Here is a 16,512-nt window from a genome sequence, read left to right on the forward strand (position 1 = left end):
TTTTTTTTTTTTTTTTTTTTTTTTTTTTGAGACGGAGTCTCGCGCTGTGTCACCCAGGCTGGAGTGCAGTGGCGCGATCTCGGCTCACTGCAAGCTCCGCCTCCCAGGTTCAGGCCATTCTCCTGCCTCAGCCTCCGAGTAGCTGGGACTACAGGCGCCCGCCACCACGCCCGGCTAGTTTTTTTGTATTTTTAGTAGAGACGGGGTTTCACCATGTTAGCCAGGATGGTCTCGATCTCCTGACCTCGTGATCCGCCCGCCTCGGCCTCCCAAAGTGCTGGGATTACAGGCTTGAGCCACCGCGCCCGGCCCTATTGATACTTCTATATCCAGAGAAAATAACTTTCAAGAATGAAGGATAAAGACTTTATTAAATAAAGAAAAACTAAAATATATTGTTGCTGGTAGTCCTTCTTTTTTAACTGTTTATAGGAAGTTATTTAAGCAAAAAGTGAATAATAAAAGAAGAAATCTTGGAAGATTAGGAATAGAAACAGAACAACAGTAAGGGCAGAAATGTGGGCACATGCACCAAACCCTTCTTATCTTCATTACTTTTATGAATTAGATAAGATTAAAACCAGAATTACACAGCCTTCTGATACTCAAGACAACAATAGTTAAAGTGTGAAAGGTAAAGTAAATTTAAGTGAGGTTTTTACACTAAACTTGAAGACATAAAATATTGATAACAGTACACTGTGACAAGTGACATAAATATATTACAATGTTCAATACAATCACTATAGTTAGAAATGTAATACTCTTTCAAAAATAATAGAGAAATTAAGATACAATACTAATTTTTTTTCAAGTAACCTGAGGAGGGGAAAAAAAAAAGAAACAGAGGAACAAGAATGAGGAGGAAAAAAAACGAAACGCAACTAATAAATGACACACTTAAGACTAACCCAATAATTACTTTAAACCTAATTGATCAAAATACACTAATAAAGACTATCAATTTGTGGAGCTTTTCCCTTACGTTTTCTTCTACCAGTTTTAATATGTGGGTATTATATTCAAATCTTTAATTCATTTGAGTTGACTTTTGTATATTGTGTAAGATAAGGGTCTAATTTTATTCTTTTGCATGTGGATATTCAGTTTTTCCAACACCATTTACCCATGAGACTTTTTTTCTCATTGTGTGTTCTTAACACCTTTGTTAAAAATAGTTAACCATAAATGCATGGGATTATTTTTAAGATTGTAATTCCATTGCATTTGTCAGTGTATGTGTGTGTGTGTGTGTTTGAGACACTCACACTTTATTGCTCAGGTTGGAGTGCAGTGGTGCCCTAGCTCACTGAAGCCTCAACCTCCCATGTTCAAGCAATCCTCCTGACTCAGCCTCCTGAATGGCTGATACTACAGGTGAATTCCACCATTCCTGGCTAACAGTTTTTTGTTTTTTTTTTTTTTTGTAGAGATGAAGTTTTCCTACGTTGCCTAGGCTATTCTTGAACTCCTGGGCTCAAGTAATCCTCCTGCCTTGGTCACTCAATGTCTTTGGTACTATGTTTTTATTTTGTTTTGTTTTTTAAACAATTACTTCGTAATACGCTTTGAAATCAGGGAGAGTGATGTATCCAGCTTTGTTCTTTTGTTCAAGATTGTTTTTGTATACTGTATCTTTTGTAGTTGCATACAGATTTACACATTTTTTTTTCTATTTCTCTGAAAGAAAAATACATTGAAGTATTGATATTGAAAGGAGTTACTTAGTTTATCTTAGGTAGATAACAAGGGAAGTTTCCCAGGGAGCCCCTGGCCCATGTGTCAGTGTCTCATTCTCACATGACGTAAAAAGAAGCCTGGACAAAACATTCAAGCTGCAAGCACTGATAAGGGTACTATCACAGGGTTTTGTGCCTGGAGACATGCCTAAAGATGCACAGATAGAAAAACCTCCAGCCCATTTGGATAAAACCTTGCGCAAACCTCCAGCTCACTCAGATAAGGGAACAAGGCCTGGCATAGAAATGTCTTTTTCCTTTGTAGAGTCAGTGGGCTCCCAGGAAGAGTTTCTTTTCCCTTTGTGGGCATGGGCACCGTGGGGTCCTGTGGGTTCCAGTGGGCACTCTCCTTTATTAGGACTATAAGTCTAGCTTCTATGAATCATCACTTCAGCCTCTGATTGGTCCCCGGCCAAGGTTTCACTTTAGCTTCTGATGGGTTCTGGACCAAGCTAAGCAGCCTCTAGAAATCATCACTTTAGCCCCTGATTGGTCCTGGGCCAAGGCCACAGGCCAAGCTGAGTCATGCGTTCTCCAAGACAGCCGGCAGACTAAGTAAATTCCTTCCCTTTTCCAGTCCATAAAAACCCCAGACCCCAGCCCCACAGTGGATACTCCCATTCAAGACTCCTTCTCTGCTGGCAGAGAGCTTTTTTCTTTCACTTATGAAACGTTTGCTCTAATCTTACCTTTGTGTTCGCGCTCCTTTATTTTCTTGGAGGTAGGACAAGAACCCCGGGTGTTAGACAATGAAAGACTGTTTCATCTTGGTGCATTCGCCGAGAAGAAGGGAATTCATCAGAAGGGTAAGAGCGGACCTTTAACTATTTACTTTCATTTCTGAGACTTCTTGTCTATTCCAGTCTAGTTTCCTTTCACTGAGGGCCTAAGCCATCACGTGGGATTGGAAGGAGGTCCTAGGGCAACTGAAGATTTCTGGCTAGGACTACACCCCAGCGTTTTCTAAAGGCCAGTCGACTAACTCCAGTTCCTGACAGCCTGTCAGGGTGTCCACAGAAAGACTTCCAGTCTTTTCCTGTCATATTTTCCTTCTTTCCTCTTGTGGCTGTAATGTGTCCTATTCCTTCTTTGCATACAATGTGGTGAGTGTTTTTGCAACCTAGAGATACAGTCTTGCTGGACAGAGTTAGTAGGTGTCTTAGTAATCAGGACTGTAATTCAAAGAATTGTTGTTTTGGTGATTTCTTAAAAACAGGGGGAATTCAAGATTTCAGTGTAAGTACTCACCTAGTAAGGTCCCTTCTGTCCCTCAATGATGGACATTTACAGCACCGTATGGGAGGATACTTCAACCAGAGTCAACACCCTTCTCTCCATTTGGGTTGTTTTTTTCCTTCATGTAAGAGTTCAGCATTGTCCAATGAATTTCAACAATTTCTTTATAAAACTAGTTAATTTTCTTATACTGGGAGGCATGCTATAGGGACAGCATATCAAACCACAAACCTCTTTTTCTAACTTTTACCTAAAAAGAATTTGGAGTCAGTTTTTAACTAACATTTCTAACCCTACAGAGCCACCTAGTGGACTAGAATTTTTCTCTGTGTGGAGCCTTGTCAGCTCTCGTCCCAATCCTCAAGTTTCAATTTTTTTTTCCTTTCATGTCCTTCTATCAGTGATCAGGGCCAATGTTCTATTTGTAGACAGAAAAACTTTCAACAGCCAGAAAAAGCTATTTTGATAAGACAGTTCTTAGCTTCAATACTGTCACCATCAAAAGGGCAATGATTCAATTTTTACACTTTTGAGGCACTTGTTTTGTATTCAATTACATAGGAATTTAAACAGAAAAGAGATTTTATGCTTAGAAGTTAACAAGTCCCATTCTGTGGGATTTTGATTTTTTGCTTGGGCCATAGCAAGGGAAGCCAGAGATGATTTTAGGACACTCCCTCCATTAAGAAGTCTTACCCAGGTCCAACTACTACGCAATCTCTCCAAGTCTTGGCTGGGTGGGTCTAAGAATCCAACAGGATGGAGGACTAGAATTTTGAACAAGTAAGCGTGAATAAATCCTGCTGACTAACTACTTCCTGATCATGAATAAAGGTCATGCTTATATCCATGGGGTGGCACCTATGATGGTCACCAGGACCCAGAGGAAAGGAGGAAGGAAGAGAGGAGGAATGCCCCTTTATCCTTCTCTCCACCCTGGGTCATGTAAAAGGCAGGAATTGGACTGAAGGGTGCCTTGTCTCCCTCCTCTCTTTTAGATGGCTAACAAACCATACTCCCTTTGAGTGCATTTTGAATCACTGGAATTTCTTTGACCCTGAGACTCTGAAGAGAAAACAACTTATATCCTATTGCACAAGGGTGTGACCTTGGGGATGAACAAACCTGACCTTCTGAGGAAAGTCTTGATTTCTATAATATTCAACATCTAGATCTTGTCTGTAAGTGGGAGGGAAAGTGGTCCAAGGTTCTCTATGTACAGGCCTTTTTTGCTTTTTGGGAGAACCCAAACCTTTGTAAGCATTGTACAGTTTACTCTGCCCTCTTGGCAGCCATGACAGACAAGCATACAAAGGCTGATTATCCAAAGTGAGAGAGACAAACCATTGGGGAAGCCTCAAATGCAACTTCTGGGTGCCCCACTTGCCCCACTTATTTGGGGCTCCCAGTAGCCAAATCATTAGCTCCTCCAGTTGTGCCACTCAAGAAACTCCCAACTTCACAGTTTCCCCTGCAGGAAATGCCAGATGGGCATGTTGCCACTAGGGTTCAAGTTCCCTTTTCATTGCAAACCTTAGGCAAATAAAGGAGGACCTAGGTGGGTTCTCTGATGACCCTGATAAATACATAAAGGTTTTCCAAAATCGAACCCATGTGTTTAATCTTGCATGAGAAAATATTATGTTACTTCTAATCCAAAGTCTAACTGCTGTTGAAAAGCAGGTAGCCTTACATCCAGCAGAGGTATTCAGAAATGAATAATGTATCTCCTATAGCCAGTATAAACGTCTTAAAAGGAAGAAGTCCAAAGAAAAGAGGGTGAGCAGAGACACAATATCCATTCTCAATAGGAAGAGAAACAGTGCCATTTTAAAAAGCCTAATTGGAGCCCTGTGACCCCAGTGATTTTGTAGATGAGTAGAAAATAAAACACTTTCTGACGTGCATTTTAAAAGGTTTGCAAAGAACAAAAATTAAACCTCTTAATTACTGTAAACTGTCCTTGTTGAACCAGAAACCAGATGAAAATTCCCCAGCGGTTTTAGAAAGACTGAGAGAAGCTTTAGTGAAACACTAAATGTACTTAGGCCACGGGCTGTCTTGGAGAAAGTGTGACTCAGCTTAGCTGGGGACCAATCAGGAGCTGAAACGATGATTCATAAATACTGCTTAGCCTGGCCCAGAACTTATCAGGAGCTGAAATCAAAGCTTGGCCAGGGACCTTGACCCCAGACGTATCAGAAGCTGAAGTGATGATTCATAGAGGCCGAATTTACAGTACAAATAGGAAAGTAGAGTGCCCACCAGAACCCGCAGGAGCCCACTTTGCCCATATCCCCATTAAAGGAGAAGAAAGTTTTCCTGGGAGTCCACTGACTACACAAAGGACAAAAGTATTTCTATGTCAGGCCTCGTTCCTTTATCTAAGTGATGTGGAGGTTTGTGCAAGTTTTTATCAAAATGGGCTGGAGGTTTTTCTATCTGTGTAGCCGTGGGCATGTCTCCAGACACAACACCCTGTGTTAGTTCCCTTATCAGTGCCTGTAGCTTGAATTTTTACCAGGCTGATTTTTATGTTATGTGGGGAAGAGGCACTGACCTGTGAGCCAGGGACTCTCCAGGACCCTTCCTTTCCTATCTACCTAAGGCAAGCTAAATAACTCCTTTTAGCACCAAAGAACCGACAATGACATGCATTGACCACAAGCTTCTGGACAGACAGCATGACTGAGCAATTCATCCATAGCAGAGTTCAGAGTGAAAATATATTGTTCATCTAGTATGTAACCACAAGGAAACTTACCAGCAGCAGGATGGTCTGGGTAGCCCTTTTCTCTGGGGAGACTCTTGGGGAGAGGTTGGTGCTATAAAGGTATGGGGATTGCTCCTGATGCCTGGACAACAGAAAGACTACGTGTGCAGGTGAGAGGAGCATGATTTCTACAAAGGAAATATCACTGAATTATGTGTGCTTTAACAAAAAAAAAACCCTGGTGATAAACTTCACTGGGGGAAAGTCAGGAGTATTTTCTGAGAATCAGCTGATTGCTTTGGGTGACAATGGAAGAAGAAATAGTGTACAAGACACAATTTTAAATATTTTAAGACACTTTTAAATATTAAAAGACAAACTAACAGTCCAAAATAAGATATAAGCATAAATAGGGCAATTTGTGAATTTATATTTCAACCTTGTCAACATGGAGGTTCTGGGGCTGATGGTGATAGACTGCAGCATGCTCAGGAGGCAGGTGGTACAGATGTAGAGGCCCCTCATAGCCATGTATATGTAAAAAAAAAAAAAAAAAAAAAAGGCCTTACATTTGAAGGTATTCTGAAAATCTGACTCAAACAGGTCTGGAAATAGCAAAAGCAGTACCATAGGAGCATCACTATGTGGATGAGGGCCAAGTAACAAATAATCAGCTCAGTGGACTAATGCTGTGATCAAAAAGGAGTGTGATTATATGGAAGAAAACGAGAAAGGAGTTGGCTACTATTTCAGTGCCAGCTTGAAATAAAAGGCATTTTTTAAGGTAATATGAATAATAAGTGATTATTTCAGTGGCAAAAACAGATGGAGTAACTATGGTAATTTCAGACAAATCAGAATTCAGAGAAAGGAAAATTGTCAGGGATGAAGAAAAATGCACTTGATGATAAAAGAGTCAATTATTTAAGACAGAATAGCAATTCTTAATGCACATGAGACTAACAACAGAAAGTAAAAAAAATATGAGACAAAAACTGACAGAACTGGAATAAGAAATGGGTGAACCCACTATTATATTCAGATAATTCAACATCAATCTCTTAGAAAAGGGCAGATCTAGCAAACAGAAAATCAGTAAGTCCATACTTGAACCAAACAGCACTATCACTTAATTGAATATAATTGAAATATTTAGACTATTTCATTTAACAAAAGCAGTGTACACATTGTTCTTAAGGTCACAGGGAACATTCACCAAAATAGATAACATTCTTAATGGTAAAACACACTTTAATACATTTAAAAGAATAAAAATATGTAATTTCTGCTCTGAGAGCACAATGCAATTAAATGAAAAATCAATAACAAAAAGATATCTGAAAAATCTCAAAATATGTGGAGATTAAACAACGTATTTCTAAATAATGTCTAGGTCAAAATATATCCAGAGGAATTTAAAAGTATTTTGAACTAAATGTCAATAAAATACAACTTATTAACATTGGTGGTATGCAGCAAAAGCAGTGCTTAGAGAGAAATTTATAGCATAGAAGAGGAACAATCTAAAATTTAAAAATCTAAGCTTCAACATAAGTGAACAAAAAAAAAAAAAAAAAAAAACCAGGAAATTAAATTTGAAGTAAAAAAATAAAAATAAAAATTACAGTAGAAATCAATAAAATTGAGGATTTCCAGGAAAAAAAATGGAAGATTGAAGGCAGGACTAATTTGCAGATTCCACTTGGATGGACAGAGCATCATGTGGAGACCCACATCATGAAATTTTGCTCCCTAAATTACTGCAGGAACATATCAGCAAAGCCTAGAGAATCCACAGACCCTTTCAAGAAAGTGGGTTGCCACTGCATGCTCTGTGGGACAGCCGAGGAACTGTGAGTTGGCTTGCTTTCTCAGCTGGCAGGCTTGTAGCCTGCAGCAAGTTCTCAGCCCTTCTCAATGGCTGCCGGACAATAAACTTGATGCTGTTGCAGGAGCATCATGGGAGTGAGATCAGCCTGTCAGGCTGTGAGCTGCATGGAAGCTGGGTGAAGCCTGTGGCTGCCAACTTTCCTGCACTTCCCTGGTGACATGTGTGATGCAGCGGAGGCAGCTAAAATGCCCCAGGGGACATAATGGCATTGGCTTGAGAACCACAACTCCATCCCCCAGAGCAGCCGCAGAAAGCCCGCCCAAGGAGAGTCTGAGCTTAGACCACCTAAACCTGTACTCACCTTATGGTATTTCTCTACAAGCCTTGGTAGCTGAAGACAAAGGATTTAATCTTTTGGGAGCTCTATGGCCCCGGCCACTGTCTGATCCCATAGTACCACAGCTGATCCACTCTTGAAAGTGCCGCCTCCTGGTTGAAGGCCAACTAACACCAAACCAGCACACTTAACAAAAATGCAACTAAGGACTCTCACAGAGTTCACTTCACTCTCCTCCTACCTCAACCAGAGCAGGTACTGGTATCCATGGCTTGGAGACCTGAAGTCAGATCGCATCACAAAACTCTTTGAAGGCACCCACCAGTACTAGCCCAGAATCTGTTAGTTCTGCTGGGTGGCTAGATGCAGAAAAGAAATAACAATCACTGTAGTTCGGCTTTTAGGAAACCCCAACTGTAGGGAAAAGGGGAGAGCACAACATCAAGGGAGCACCCCTTGGGAAAAAAGAATCTGAACAGCAGCCTTTGAGTCCCAGGTGGTCCCTTTGACATAGTCTATCCAAATGAGAAAAAATAAAATAAAATAAAAATTTCTGGCAATAAGACAAAACAAGATTCTTTAACAACCCCAAAAGATTACACTAGCTCACCAGCAATAGATCAAACCAAGATGGAATCTCTGGATTGTGAGAAAAAGAATTCAGAAGGTCAACATATTAAGCCAATCAAGGGGGCACCAGAGAACAAAGTCCAACTTAAAGAAATAAAAGAAAAAGAAAAACAATAAGAGAGGAATGGAAAAATCTCCAAAGACACAGATAGCATAAATAAAATAAAATCATGACTTCTGGAAATGAAGGACACATAGAGAATTGAAAAATGCACTGGAAAGCCTCAGTAATAGAATCAAACAGGTAGAAGAAAAAACTTAAGAGCTCAAAGACAAGGCTTTTGAATTAACCCAATCCAACAAAGACAAAGAAAAAAAAAAGCATTTTTTAAAAATGAACAAAGCCTCTAAGAAGTTTGGGATTTTGTTAAACAATCAAAACTAACAATAATTTGGTATTCTTAGAACACCAACCTAAGAGAAATCTAAAAGTTTGGAAAATATATTTGAGGGAATATTTGAGGAAAACTTCCCTGGCCTTGCTGGAGAGCTAGACATGCAAATACAAGAAGCTTAAAGAACAACTGGGAAATCACTGCAAAAAGATCATCAGCTAGGCACATACTCATCAGATTATCTAAAGCTAAGATGAAGGAAAGAATCTTAAGACCTGTGAGGCAAAACTATAAGGTAACTTTTAAAGACAAACCTACCACATTAACGGCAGATTTATCAGCAGAAACCCTACAAATGAGAAAGGATTGGGGTCCTATCTTTAACCATTTTTTAAAAAATTATCAGTCAAGAATTTTGTATCCAGTGAAACTGAGCTTCATAAATGAAGAAAACATACAGTCTTTTTTGGACAAACAAATATTGAGAGAATTCTCCACTACCAAGGCAGTATCACAAGAACTGCTAAAAAGAGCTCTAAATCTTGAAACAAATCCTTGAAATATACAAACATTTAATTTCCTTAAAGTGTAAATCTCACAGGGCCTATAAAATGACAACACAACAAAAAAACAAGGTATGCAGGAAACAAATAGCATGATAAATACAATAGTACCTTACATCTCAATACTAATGTTGAATGCGAATAGCCTAACTGCTCCACTTAAAATGTACAGAATGGAAAAATGAAAAAGAATTCACCAAACAAGTATCTGCTATCTTCAAGAGGCTCACTTAACATAAGGACATATGACTCACATAAACTTGAAGGGGTGTAAAAAGATATTTCATGCAAATGGACACCAAAAGTGAACATGAGTAGCTATTCTTATATCAGGCAAAACAAATTTTAAAGCAACAGCTGTTAAAAAACACAAAGAAGAATATAATATAATGATAATATAATGATATACTAATCCAACAGAAAAATATCACAATCTTAAATATATATGCAGCTAACACTGGAACTCCCAAATTTATTTAAAAAATTCTACGGCAACACGATAATAGCGGAGGACTTCAATACTCCACTGACAGCACCAGACAGGTTATCAAGAGAGAAAGTCAATAAAGAAACAATGGATTTATACCATACCCTAGAACAAATGAACTTAACAGATATTTACAGGCCACTGTACCCAACAACTACAGAATATACATTCTATTCATCAGTACATGGAGCATTCTTCAAGATAGATCATATAACAGGCCACAAAACAGGTCTCAACAGATTTAAGAAAATAAAAATTATAGAAAGTACTCTGTGAGACCACAGCGGAATAAAATTTGAAATTAGCCTCAAAAGGAACCGTCAAAACCATAAAAATACATGGAAATTAACCTGCCCCTGAATGATCATCAGGTCAACAATGAAGTCAAAGTGGAAATTAAAAATGGCTTTAAACTGAATGATAATAGTGACACAACCTATCAAAACAGCTGGGATACACAAAGGGTGGTGCTAAGAGAAAAGTTCATAACATTAAATGCCTACATCAAAAAGTCTGAAAAACACAAATAGACAATCTGAGATCATATCTCAAGGAGCTAGGGAAACAAAAACAAACCAAATCCAAACCCAGCAGAAGAAAAGAAGTAACCATTATCAGAGCAGAACTAAAAGAAATTGAAACAAACAAACAAAAACAAAAATGAACAAACAAAAACATAAATGAAACAAAAAGCTGTTTATTTGAAAAGATAAATAAATTTGATAGGCCATTAGGAAGCTTAATCATGAAAAAAAGGAGAGAAGATTTCAATACCCTCGATTACAAACAAGATGGGAGATATTACAACTGATACCACGGAAATATAAAAGACCATTCACGGCTCCTATGAACACCTTTATCTGCATAAGCTAGAAAACCTGGAGGAGATGGATAATTTCCTGGAAATATACAATCCTCCTAGATTAAACCAGGAAAAAATAGAAATTCTGAACAGACCAATGACAAGCAGCAAGATTGAAATGGTAACTTAAAAAATTGCCAAAAAAAAAAAAAAAGAAATCCAGTACCAGATAGATTCACAGCTAAATTCTATCAGGCATTGAAAGAAGAATTTGTACCAATCCTATGGACATTATTTCAAAAGACAGAGAAAGAGGGAATCCTCCCTAAATCATTCTATGAAACCAGTATCACCCTAATACCCAAACCAGGAAAGAACATACCCCCCAAAAAGGAAACTACAAACCAATATCCCTGATGAACATAGATGCAAAAATTCTGAACAATATACTAGTTAACCAAATACAACAGCATATCAAAAAGATAATCTATCATGATCAAGCGAGTTTTATACTAGGGATGCAGGGATAGTTTACATTCCACAAGTCAATTAATGTGACACGCCACATAAACAGAATTACAAACAAAAATCATATGATCATTTCAATAGATACAGAAAAAGCATTTGAGAAAATTCAGCATCCCTTTATGATTAAAACCCTCAGCAAAATAGGCATAAAAGGGACATAACTTAAGGCAATAAAAGCCATCTATGAAAAACCCACAGCCAACATTATACTGAATAGGAAAAAGTTGAAAGAATCCCCTCTTATAACTGGAACAAGAAAAGAATGCCCACTTTCACCACTTATATTCAACAGAGTACTGGGATTCTAGCCAGAGCAATCAGACAAGAGAAAGAAATAAAGGGCATCCAAATCAGTAAAGAGAAAGTCATACAGTTGTTGTTTGCTAATGACATGATCATATACTTAGAAAACCCTAAATACTCATCCAAAAAACTCCTGGAACTGGTAAATAAATTCAGCAAAATTTTAGGGTACAAAATCAATGTACACAAATCAGTAATCCTGCTATACACCAACAGTGAGCAAGCTGGGAATCAAATCAAGAACTCAATCCCTTTTGCAATAGCGGCAAAATTATAAAATACTTAGGAAAATACTTATCCAAGGAGATAAAAGATCTCTACAAGAAAAACTACAAAAACTCCTTAACAAAGTCATAGACAACACAAACAAATGAAAACACATCCCTTGCTTATGGATAGGTAGAATCAATATTGTGAAAATGATTATAATGCCAAAAGCAATCTACAAATTCAATACAATTTCCCATCAAAATAACACCATCATTCTTTACAGAACTGGAAAAAAGTTATAAAGTTCATATGGATCAAGAAAAGAGCCTGAATAACCACAGCAAGACTAAGCAAAAAGAACAAATCTGAAGGCATCACATTGCCTGACTTCAAACTATACTATAAGGCCATAGTCACCAAAACAACATAGTACTGGAATAAAAACAGGCATATACACCAATGAAACAGAATAGAGAACCCCAAAATAAAGCCAAATACTTACAGTCAGCTGATCTTTGACAAAGCAACCAAAAATATAAAGTGGGAAAAGGACACCCTATTCAACAAATGGTGCTGGGATACTTGGCAAGCCACACATAGAATAAAACTCAATCCCTAGCTGGCACCTTATACAAAAATTACCTCAAGATGGATAAAAGACTTAAACCTAAGACCTGAAATCATAAAAATCCTAGAAGATAACATTAGAAAAATACTTCTAGACATTGGCTTAGGCAAAGTCTTCATGAACAAGAACCCAAAAGCAAATGCAAAAATAACAAAAATAAATAGATGGAACTTAAGTAAAAAGCTTCTGCACAGCAAAATAAATAATCAACAGAGTAAACAGACAACCCAGAGAGTAGGAGAAAAATCTTTGTAATTTATACATCCAACAAAGGACTAATATCTAAAATCTACAAGAAATGAACAAATCAGCAAGAACGAAACAAACAATACCATTGAAAAGTGGGCTAAGGATATGAATAGACAATTCTTTAAAAAAAAAGACACACAAATGACCAACAAACATATGAAAACAAGCTCAACATCACTAATTATGAGAGAAATGCAAATCAAAACCACAGTGCAATTCCACTTTACTCCAGCAAAACTGGCCACAATAAAAAGAATCAAAAATAATAGATGCTGGCATGGATGTGTTGAAAAGAGAATACTTTTACGCTGCTGGTGGGAATGCAAACTAGTACAACTGTGACAGAAAACAGTGTGCAGATTCCTTACAGAACTGAAAGTAGAGCTAGCATTTGTTCCAGCGAATTCACTTCTGGGTATCTATTCAGAATATATCTGTATGTGTGTATGCATATAATCCCACTTCGGGGTATCTACTCAGAATATATATGTATGTGTGTTTGTGTGTCATATACATAGTACTAAATATAGTATTCCATGGTATACTAGTCAGCCATAAAAAGGAATAAAATAATGGTATTTGCAGCAAGATGGATGAAACTGGAGACCATATTCTAAGTGAAGCAACTCAGGAATGTAAAACCAAACATTGTATGTTCTCATTGATAAGTGCGAGCTAAGCTATGAGAACACAAATGCATACAAATGATACAGTGGACTTTGGCACTTGAGGAAAAGACTAGGAAAGGGGTGCAGGAGAAAATACTACACATCAGGTGCAGTGTACACTGCTTGGGTGATTGGTGCACCAAAATCTGAGAAATCACCACTAAAGAATTTATTCATGTAACCAAATACTACCTGGTCCCCAAAAACCTATTGAAATAAAAAAGAATAATAACATTTTGTAAAGCATTACAAATGAAACATCATTATTAATTGAACAAAAACCAATTAAATTGAAAAGAGGAAATCAATAAAGAAAATCACAAAAACAAAAAGCTGGCTTTTCTGGTAAAGATTAATAAAATTGAAAGTCCTCTAGGCATAATAAGTAGGAAAAAAGAGAGAGAAGTCACAAATTCTTAGTATTAGACATCACAGAGTAGACATCACTACCAATTCTATGGATACTAAAACAATAATAAAGAAACGCTAGGAACAACTCTATGCCCACTAATTCGATAATGCAGATGAATGGGTCAAATCTTTTAAAGAACTGATCTGCCAAATAAACAAAATGAAATAGAAAATCTGAGTAATCCTAGATCTGTTAATCAATAATTTACAAACATGCAAAACAGAAAGCACCTGATTTACATGGGTTTATTGCTTTATTCTATCAAACATTTAATAAAGAAATGATTTTAATTCTCTGTAATCTCTTTTAGAAGGCAGATGCAGATGGATTACTTTCTAACTCATTCCATGAGGTGAGCATTACCTTCAAAGGCATTACAAGAACAGAAAACTACAGGCCAATATCTTTCATGAAAATCGATGCAGAAGTCCTCAAAAAATAGTAGCATATGGAATCTAAGATTGTATACAAAGAATTATATACCACAACCAAGTGAGATTTAAGCTAGGTAGGCAATGTTGGTCCAATATTCAAAAATTAATTAATCTAATCCATAACATTAAAAGACTAAAGAAGAAGAATTATATGATTATAGCTACGGATACAAAAAAATGACAAAACCCAAGTCACAATAATAAAAACTTACAAAACTAGGAATAGAGAAAAACTTTTTCAGCTTGATAAATAGTATCTACAAAAACCGTGCAGATAACATCCTATTTATTGATGATAAATGAGAAATCTTACCACTAATATTAGAAAAAAGAGAACAATGTCCCCTCTCATCATTCCTTTTGAACATTACACTGGAAGTCCTAGCTAATGTAATGACAAGGAAGGAAAATATTCATGTAGGTTGGAAAGAATATCTTCTGGAAACACTCTCACAGGCATATCCAGAAATAATGATTTACAGGCATAAAAGAGACATAACTTCAATAAATAAAAGGATTTATTTCTGGATATGACATGTTGACATTTTAACTTCATCATCACTGGAATAAATCTATCAAAATATGTACAAATTCTATATTAAAAACACTCTGATGATAAAATGTACCAAAAAATAACTAAACAGAGGGATATTTTATTTTCATGAGTATGAAGACTCAACATTGTCAAGATGTTGGTTATTTCCAAATTATCTATAGATTAATTGCCACTCCAGTTAAAATTCCAACGAGTTCTTATGTGGATATCGACAAACTGATTTTAAAATGTATATGGGCACACAGAAAAAGCACACAAAATTGAAAGAACAAGGTCAGAGGACTGAACCACCCAACTTCAAGACTTAAAAAGTTCAGTAATCAAGACAGTGTGGTATAGGCAAAAAAACTAACCAATATTTCAAGGGAACTACAATAAAAACCCCAGAAATAAACTCACATTAACATAGGTTAACTTACCTTTTATAAAGCAGGAAAAGCAGTACAATGCAGAAAAAAATAATATTTTCAACAAGTGAGGCAGAACTGTATATCCACATGCCAAAAACTGAATCTAGACACAGATTTTATACTTTTCACAAAAATTAACTCAAAATGTATTGTAGGCCTATACGTAAAACAGAAACTGCTCCAACTCCCAGCGCGAGCGACACAGAAGACCTGTGATTTCTGCATTTTCAACTGAGGTACTGGGTTCATCTCACTAGGGAGCGCCAGACAATCGGTGCTGGTCAGCTGCTGCAGCCCGACCAGCGAGAGCTGAAGCAGGACGAGGCATCGCCTCACCTGGGAAGCGCAAGGGGAAAGGGAATCCCTTTTCCCAGCCAGGGGAACTGAGACACACAACACCTGGAAAATTGGGTAACTCCCACCCCAATACTGCGCTTTAAGCAAACAGGCACACCTGGAGATAATATCCCACACCTAGCCGGGAGGGTTCCACGCCCACGGAGCCTCCCTCATTGCTAGCACAGCAGTCTGCGATATCGCAGCAAGGCAGCAGCGACGCAGGGGGAGGGGCGCCCGCCATTGCTGAGGCTTAAGTAGGTAAACAAAGCCGCTGGGAAACTCGAACTAGGTGGAGCTCACAGCAGCTCAAGGAAACCTGCCTGTCTCTGTAGACTCCACCTCTGGGGACAAGGCACAGATAACAACAAAAGCAGCAGAAACCTCTGCAGATGCAAACGACTCTGTCTGACAGCTTTGAAGAGAGCAGTGGATCTCCCAACACGGACGTTGAGATCTGAGAAGGGACAGACTCCCTGCTCAAGCGGGTCCCTGACCCCTGAGTAGCCTAACTGGGAGACATCCCCCACTAGGGGCAGTCTGACACCCCACACCTCACAGGGTGGAGTACACCCCTGAGAGGAAGCCTCCAAAGCAAGAATCAGACAGGTACACTCGCTGTTCAGCAATATTCTATCTTCTGCAGACTCTGCTGCTGACACCCAGGCAAACAGGGTCTGGAGTGGACCTCAAGCAATCTCCAACAGACCTACAGCTGAAGGTCCTGACTGTTAGAAGGAAAACTATCAAACAGGAAGGACACCTACACCAAAACCCCATCAGTACGTCACCATCATCAAAGACCAGAGGCAGATATAACTACAAAGATGGGGAAAAAGCCGGGCAGAAAAGCTGGAAATTCAAAAAATAAGAGCGCATCTCCCCCGGCAAAGGAGCGCAGCTCATCGCCAGCAATGGATCAAAGCTTGATGGAGAATGACTTTGATGAGATGAGAGAAGAAGGCATCAGTCCATCAAACTTCTCAGAGCTAAAGGAGGAATTACGTACCCAGCGCAAAGAAACTAAAAATCTTGAAAAAAAAGTGGAAGAATTGATGGCTAGAGTAATTAATGCAGAGAAGGTCATAAACGAAATGAAAGAGAT

This window comes from Theropithecus gelada, chromosome X (genome assembly GCF_003255815.1).
Source record: "Theropithecus gelada isolate Dixy chromosome X, Tgel_1.0, whole genome shotgun sequence".
In the NCBI taxonomy this organism is placed as follows: domain Eukaryota; kingdom Metazoa; phylum Chordata; class Mammalia; order Primates; family Cercopithecidae; genus Theropithecus; species Theropithecus gelada.